A 9114-nucleotide genomic window follows, 5' to 3' on the forward strand; every position below is an offset into this window, starting at 1 on the left:
CGGTATGGGAGCGAGTTCGCTCAGACATGAAATCTTGTTTCCGTATGCCTCTGACCCTGTTTGGCAGATCGGCAAACTTCAAGATGGTGGCGCTCCCTCGGCTCCTCTACCAGCTACAAAATCACCCGTACCTGATTCCGCCTAGCTGGTTCTGGCTGGTGAATTCTGTGCTCGGGAAATTTGTGTGGGAGGGGGGTAGGGTGCGCATGACAATACGTACGTGCTTTCTTTCCACCTATTGCAGAGGGCTTGCGACCCCGGATATTTTATCGTACTACCAGGCATCGCACCTGCTGGTTCTTAATGAATGGTGGTATGGGGATAGGGGAGACCCAGCATATGCGCTGGAACGGCAGTTTATGGGGCATCACTCATTACACACACTCCTATACTCGGCACCGTTGAGAGGTGCGCTGCCCCCGTTCACACGGATAGTGTTTCAGATTTTGAGGCAGGCTCTGTGCTGCATGGGATAGTGGAACACCTTGACTCGGGAGACCCCTCTGTGGAACAATGGGCGCCTGCTCCAACTGGTGGCTATACAGGGCTTCAAGGGATGGGACGACATTGGCATTTCAACACTGGGAGATGTGATGAGGGGTAGGACACTCAAGCCCTTTCAGGATCTACAGAGGGAGTTCCATATGCCACGGTCGCAATTTTTTCGATACCTCCAGCTTCGTCACACCCTGTCTCCTAGCTCCGAGGGTTTGGAGTCACTCCCTGAATTTAGCCCACTGGAGGCGAAAGTCTTTATGGGGGACCTGAAAGACAAAAAGATCTCTTGGATATACCAATCCCTGGTCACACACTGATTCCTCCACACTGCGCAAACTTCGGGGGGACTGGGAGGCTGACGTGGGTGCCCTAGAGGAGGAGGACTGGACGGAGGCACTGGCAGCTCCACGGGGCGCGGCAATAGCGATGCAGCTCCGTCTGGTTCAGTTCAAATACCTTCACAGGGTCTACTTTACAAGAACACGATTGTGGCGGGCGGGATTGATTGCTTCCCTGGAGTGTCTTCGATGTGGTAGGGAGGAAGGCACGTTCCTACATACTGTATGGCAGTGTACATCCTTAGATCATTTCTGGAGGGGAGTATTTGCATGCCTCTCAGAGGTACTGGGATGGGAGCTCCCTCTAACACCGCGGCTGGCTATACTTCATGTCATGGAAGGAATAGGGGGCAATATCTCCAAACGACATCTTATGCTGTTGGGGTTTACGCTGGCAAAACGGGATATTGCTAGGGAGTGGAAGGCGACACAGGCCCCTTCAATGACTGTATGGAAGAATGGATTGGATTTTTGTATGGGGCTGGAGCAACCCATCTTTGTGGCCAGGGGGTGCCCACGCAAACACTATAAGATTTGGAAACGGTGGGCGGACTATCGGGGAATATGGTTAGAGCCGTCGGTGGAGGCGGAGACCCATTAATTGGGGTAGTTGCTAGCAGGGTCCAGTTGCAAAGGGAGGGGCGTGGGGGTGCGAGCTACGAGGGTGGGACATTTTGTTTGTGTTAGAGTGAGAACAAGATTAAGCGGATGTAGTGCGATCACAGGGGAGTTGGGTGAGGGAGGGGGGGGGAGTTAAGGGTGGGGAAACTAGTTGCTATCTAGCATGCCTTTGTTCTATTTCTTGATTTTCCATATACAAATGTCGTTTGCTTTCTTGTATATGTATGTTTGATGTGGCAGACGTCTCTGGAGTACAGAGCCCTGCGTTGTGGTAGTCAAATTGACGAAATAAAATAGTTTTTAAAAAAAAACAACATATATAACAGAAATGTAAGCCTAACTTTAGTTTTTCTTAAAAGTTTCATTTCTCCTCGTTTGCTCCTAGGTCAGGAGCTAATTAAAATGTAGGTGTTTAGAAAGTTTTATTTTCACCCCTACTGCAAGTGCAGGAATTTGACCTTGTTATTTTAGATTTAAGAAGATACATGGGAGGAAAAGAATGTCTTTGAAGAGCTTGGACAGAGAATAGGGAGGACACCTTCCGTGCCTGGTGAAACTTGGGAACCAAGGTCAGCAGACAGAGCTGTGAAATGAATTAGACTTTGTGGAAAGTTACTCAAAGAAGGTGCTCACAGACGAATGTTCCATGTGACCCGTTAGGGGTATAACTTTGTCTTTTTGTATTAGGCACAGGGACACATTTGCAGGACTTCTGCTTTTGACTGAGGAAGGAGAGCATCTTAGAACGAGCTCAGTGGCTTTACGCTACTTGACCCATTTAACGTGAGTGCACTTCTTATGAAGTCAAAACGTGCTGGCACCTTTGGGAAATTCATCTGAGAATTTAGGAAGGGATGCCACTTTAGATGTAAAGTAGGGACAGATTAGTCTTTACTTCGGAAATACAAATGAAAAAGGATTTGGACGCAGTGCCTATACTCAGCTGTGTTCTAATTTTGGAATTTATTGTTCTGTGCCTATGGTGCCATATGAACTATATTCGTAGATTAGGCTCTGTATTAGTTTCCATGTATCTTTACACCTTGATTTTGAGGTGTGTCTATATTCTGTTGCTCCTGGCTTTGTAATAAATCTACAAAAGCTAAATCCGGAGTTCGTAGTTATTGGAAGTTGATGGGAGTGGAAATGTATAATTGGTAAATTGTTTTCTTTCCTCTACACTTCTTAGCAGGCAATAAAGACCATCAGCCAGGTAATCTTGAGTAAATCTAGGATAGGGAATTCGGCCCCATCAATTGGTAGCAGAAAGGGACGGTTGCCTCTAGAAGTAAGGGAGATTTTAGAAAATCTAGAACAGAATTAGACCTACAGAGCCCAAAAGAAAGCGCATGATTGAGAGCAGAGGACGGCGGACGTTGACGGAGGTCGGCGGAAGTTGATGGTGCGGCGGGGACGGCGGTAGTGTGAGTATGACTAGTGTTGTGTGTGTTAGATTGCAGTGAATTGATTGTGTGATGTCTTGTGGAGTTGGAATGATTGCGAGTGAACGTGAGGTTATTGGTTAACTGGTCCGAACACGTGCGGATCAGGAGGTTTTTGGAAAACGTGCTCAAGAGAAGTCCAAGATCCCGGGATAGTTTTGGACTGTAACTGTTTGATCATTACTGTGGGTGTCGGTGAGCGCTATCGACGGCTCACTTGGGGTAGGGTACTTTGTGTGAATGGATTTCATAAAGTCGCGTGTGGAAAACCTCAGGCCAGCGGCGGACTATAGCAGTTCGAGTGACTGACGCAGATCGTGGGTCACGGAGTGTGAATGTTCTTGAGTGAGTATATACTATCGATCTTTTAGACGACAGACGATTACTTAGTTTTATGTAACTGTAAGTTGCTGTGACTGCCTGACAGGTAGTTACTTGGTTTAATAGCTTTTGGGCAATCAGTTACTTGGCTGTGTGAATGTGAGAGCGAATGTATGAGGTGAAATTGTAAAGGAGGGTGAACTGCTGCAGAGAGGGAACGGTGATGTCAGAGTGTGCCGCGCTGTGATAGGCCGGTTGACGTAACGCCGTGCTGGGATTGGAGGGTTCTCGGAGAAATTTTGGAAAGAGAAAATTGTGCTTTGTAACAATTGATGCTAGGACTTAAAGAATGGCATTTTCCCATGGAAGGGATTCATTCAGTCCCTTGTCCTTAGATTTAAGGACAAAAATCCAGTATACTTCTCGCTTCTTACGTACGTTGTTGCTGTCGGAGCCTCTTTGTTGGTGAATCTTTTCCAAGATCGTCCAACGAAGGTCAGCTTCAGAATGTCCCATTGCAGTCCAATGATCTACTAAGGGGGCTCCATGTTTAGATCGTCTGATGTTTGACTTATGCTCACCTATTCGTATCCTTACTTCTCTGGCAGTCTCGCCTACATAAGTGAGCAAACATGGGCATTGGATGGCATAAATGCAGTTGGATGTCCTGCAGTTGGTCATGTCTTTCATGTTGATGTTGTAGTCATTGATGCCAATATTGTTGCCGACTATGGCATTGGCACATGCGTGGCACGTGCCACACCTGTGATTGCCATTGATGGGGTCAGTCCCCTCAATAGACTTTTGCATCCAGCCTTTTGGTTTAGGTTGTTTAGCTCTGACTATCCAATTTCTCAAATTTTTGTTTCTGCGAAATGCAAAAAGAGGTTTGGGAATGTGAGCTGTTTCTGGCTCTTGATTTAACAAGTGCCATTGTGATTTTACAATTTGTCTGATTTTGTTGTTCATCACAGAATGTTTTGTGACGCAGACTAGTTTATCTGGCTGATTCTGTATTTTAGGTTGAAACATGGAGTCGCGATTATAGAAACGAGCTCTCTTAAGAGCGTTCCTTACCATTCTGGGGGGGTATCCTCTTTGAATGAATTTTTCTTTCATAGTTTCAGCATGAAGAAGGTAGTCATTGATGGTAGTGCAATTTCTGCGCAAACGAAGGAATTGGCTGAATGGTATTCCATCCTTCTGGCTCCTTGGGTGGAAACTATCAAAATGGAGGAGTGTGTTCCTGGCCGTGGGTTTGGTGTAAAGGGAAAAACAAAGTTTGGATTCCCAATGTTCGACCCAAACGTCAAGGAATTCTAATTTGGTGGTACTCATATGTGCAGTAAATCTAAGATTGACATCAGCTGAATTGATCCATTCGATGTATTCATCAAGGGACAATTGGTCACCGACCCAAATGAAAAAAATATCGTCTATGTACCGTGACCAGAGGCGTACAATCTCGAAAAAGGGGGCGATTTCATTGTAGATGTTACATTGCTCGAAATGCCCCATATACAGACAGGCAACACTGGGGGCACAGGCTGCCCCCATGCTGACTCCCTGAACCTGTTGGTAATAATTACCATCATATTCAAAGAAATTTTCCTCTAGGACTATTTCCAGACATCGTGCCAGAAATCTGCCATTATATAAGGTTTGATCTTTTTCAATAATGTTGGTCACGACCTTGCAGGCTTCTGTTTGGGGGATATTTGAATACAAAGATTCAACGTCTAGGGTAACTAGGATTTCCTGTTGAGGGTTGTATTGCAAACCTTCTAACTTTGAGATAAAGTGTCCTGTGTCCTTCACGTAGGAGTGTAAGGATTCCACCATAGGTTGTAAAAATGTATCGATGTATTTCGATAGCGGTTCCGTGGCAGAGCCTATGGTGGAGACAATAGGTCTCAAAGGAGGATTGGCCTGATCTTTGTGTGTTTTAGGAATCCCGTAGATAATTGGGATACGGGTATGTGTGGGAGTAAGAAATTGTGCTTCTTGGATGCAGATTTCCTCTCTATCGACTGCTTGTTCAACTTCATACAAGATCCTGCGTTTGACCCTGGGTTCTGGGTTAGACGTGGGACCAGAACGTGCAGCAATTGCTCTATGCACAACAGGCATGTTCCGCCCTGCTGCTGGATGAGACACGACAGGTCTAGCTGGCGATGCGCAGCAGGTTATACCAATGGGGGGACAAGTCTAGTAAAATGCTGCATCGTCTCTGTCAGGGTGCCTTCCATGCCCAGGCCCTACCGGGTATTCTAGATTCGGCAGGGATGCCGATTACGGACCCCCCAGCCATAGCGGAGAGCTTTGCCGCTTATTTTGCAGAATTGTGCGCCCCGCGGGAATGTTTATCAGGATCCACCATCGATAAGTTCCTCGCGGACTTACCCCCCAAAATGGTGCCGGATGCAGTGCGGGACCAGTTGGAGGCCCCCTTGACAGATGAGGAGTTGGGTGTGGCATTGGGGAGCTCAATTCTGGCAAGGCACCGGGACCCAACGGGTTTCCTAGCGAATTCTTCCGTGGTTACAATATGCAATTACTCCCATATTACCGAGCGGCAGTGGAAGAGGCCCGGGAAGGGGGCGTGCTCCCTCCGGACTGGAGGCACGTGGAAGTGGTGGTGTTCCATAAACCCGGCCGACCCCCAGATCAACATGCCTCGATTCGCCCCATTTCCCTGTTAAACGTGGAGGCCAAAATACTGGCGAAGGTGTTGGCATATCGCCTTCTGCCCCACATTTCTGCCCTAGTGCACCCGGACCAGGCGGGGTTTATGCCCCAGAGGGCGACCAGACACAACATAAGGAGGGCGCACATTGCGGTGGCGGCCATTCGACAGACGGGAGAGCCGGCGGGGCTACTCCTGGCAGGGCGTTCGATACCCTCAGCTGGGTCTACCTTTTTGCATTGCTACTGAGGCTCAATCTTGGCCCCCGCTTCCTCTCCTACATAACGCTCCTCTACACGGAGCTAACAGCGTCGGTTCGGGTGGCTGGCGTGTCCTCCCCGACCTTTTCCATAGGACGGGGCACGAGGCAGGGGTGCCCCCGTCTCTGTACCTCTTCGCCCTAGCCATGGAGCTGCTGGCGGCGTGGGTACGCATTGATGCGCAGGTCCGGGGATTCGAATGGGCCCCGGGTCTGTCCGACCGGATCGCGCTATACGCAGATGTTTTATTTTTCCTTACAGAAGTGGACAGGACAGGGCTGCAGCTTCTGCGCATCATGCACATTTTTGGGGAAACGTCGGGTTTGTACATGAACCCCCGCAAGTCCACCTTGTGGGTCCTGGGAGTTCGAACGAGAGTGGGTGCATGGGCGTCCTCAGGCCAGTTGGCAGTGGGGGGCCTGAAATACTTGGGGGTGTTCCCGTCAGACATACCGGCAATCTCCTGGGAACGGAACGTGGCTCCGGTATGGGAGCGAGTTCGCTCAGACATGAAATCTTGTTTCCATATGCCTCTGACCCTGTTTGGCAGATCGGCAAACTTCAAGATGGTGGCGCTCCCTCGGCTCCTCTACCAGCTACAAAATCACCCGTACCTGATTCCGCCTAGCTGGTTCCGGCTGGTGAATTCTGTGCTCGGGAAATTTTTGTGGGAGGGGGGTAGGGTGCGCGTGACAATACGTACGTGCTTTCTTTCCACCTATTGCAGAGGGCTTGCGACCCCGGATATTTTATCGTACTACCAGGCATCGCACCTGCTGGTTCTTAATGAATGGTGGTATGGGGATAGGGGAGACCCAGCATATGCGCTGGAACGGCAGTTTATGGGGCATCACTCATTACACACACTCCTATACTCGGCACCGTTGAGAGGTGCGCTGCCCCCGTTCACACGGATAGTGTTTCAGATTTTGAGGCAGGCTCTGTGCTGCATGGGATAGTGGAACACCTTGACTCGGGAGACCCCTCTGTGGAACAATGGGCGCCTGCTCCAACTGGTGGCTATACAGGGCTTCAAGGGATGGGACGACATTGGCATTTCAACACTGGGAGATGTGATGAGGGGTAGGACACTCAAGCCCTTTCAGGATCTACAGAGGGAGTTCCATATGCCACGGTCGCAATTTTTTCGATACCTCCAGCTTCGTCACACCCTGTCTCCTAGCTCCGAGGGTTTGGAGTCACTCCCTGAATTTAGCCCACTGGAGGCGAAAGTCTTTATGGGGGACCTGAAAGACAAAAAGATCTCTTGGATATACCAATCCCTGGTCACACACTGATTCCTCCACACTGCGCAAACTTCGGGGGGACTGGGAGGCTGACGTGGGTGCCCTAGAGGAGGAGGACTGGACGGAGGCACTGGCAGCTCCACGGGGCGCAGCAATAGCGATGCAGCTCCGTCTGGTTCAGTTCAAATACCTTCACAGGGTCTACTTTACAAGAACACGATTGTGGCGGGCGGGATTGATTGCTTCCCCGGAGTGTCTTCGATGTGGTAGGGAGGAAGGCACGTTCCTACATACTGTATGGCAGTGTACATCCTTAGATCATTTCTGGAGGGGAGTATTTGCATGCCTCTCAGAGGTACTGGGATGGGAGCTCCCTCTAACACCGCGGCTGGCTATACTCCATGTCATGGAAGGAATAGGGGGCAACATATTATTATGTAAAATTGTTCTGTCTTACTTTATTAATATATTTTCCCTCCAACACACTTCCAGGCAATCTTCATTTACAAGTATTTACAAAGGCATTTGCCTCCCCCTGGGAACATAGCCATGGCCCCCCAGGGGGGCACGCTTCACAGTTTGAAGACCTCTGCAGCCTAGGCGACCTCACAACTGGGTTTGAGAGTTTCATTTGTTTTTGCTTTCTTGGCTCGAAACTGGGGACATTGTAAAGCAAAGGATGTCCATGTTTCTATTCCATTTTGTGAATGTTACAACATATTTCTTATTTTCAAGGAAATACTGACAAGATTTAAGGCAGCCTTGCATAATGTAAATTCCTGAAGTCTTGTTTGTTTGATTTGCTACCTCTTATACAGTATAGTAATTAAAATAAATTAATGCAGAACTGGGAATATAATTAAAATCATGAGCATTATGGACCTCTGGAAAATAAATGTATACCAGCCCAATAATGCCAAGCGGCATGGCCAAAGTTAGCAACAGGCAGGCGGCAGTGGAGCACTATTTGCATTTGAACATTGGTCTTCAGCTTGTTTTCCTTTTTACGTCTTGCAAAAAAGTAGGTTAAGGAAAGTAGATTGACACTCACAAGGAATCACACACAATTTCTGTCCAGTCCTGTACAAGGCTACTGTGCAGAGGCAAAATACAGAAACTCTTAATCAGTGACACTTTAGTCACTGCTGTTTAGGGGGCTGACTAACCTTAGCATCAAAGCTAAAGGCTCAGAGGGGCTGACCCAATTCTGTGTCTGCTATCCTGCGAGCAGAACAACAATCTGATTGACATTATAACAAACCAGTGCTTAATGCTTTTATTATTATTATGATTAGCAGTTGCTACAAGAGTGTGGCAGGGAGTTAGAGTAGAGTTGAGTTGCATGCCTAGCACGTTGAAGGGTGCAACTACAGAAATTCAAAACCCAAAGCATGCAATTGATAGAGCGCTTGACGCTCTTAAATTTGTAAGGAGTGCATTATATTGATGTACGAACTGCACTTGTATATCTTCAATGTTTAGTTGTACTTTGTGCATATTAAAATGAAGTTCATATATCCTCATATGAAAATCTGTGGAATGGAATTGTGATGTCCTTTACAGGATTGATTAGTATTTTTCATGTATTTAGAGAAATCATGTAATTGTGCACGTATATAATGATTAGTAGGTAAACCAAATGTATTCCCTGTTAGAAGACTCATATAAATTCCTGTATAATGAGTGCATATTAAAGAACGT

Source organism: Triturus cristatus, chromosome 2_1 (genome assembly GCF_964204655.1).
Source record: "Triturus cristatus chromosome 2_1, aTriCri1.1, whole genome shotgun sequence".
In the NCBI taxonomy this organism is placed as follows: Eukaryota; Metazoa; Chordata; class Amphibia; order Caudata; family Salamandridae; genus Triturus; species Triturus cristatus.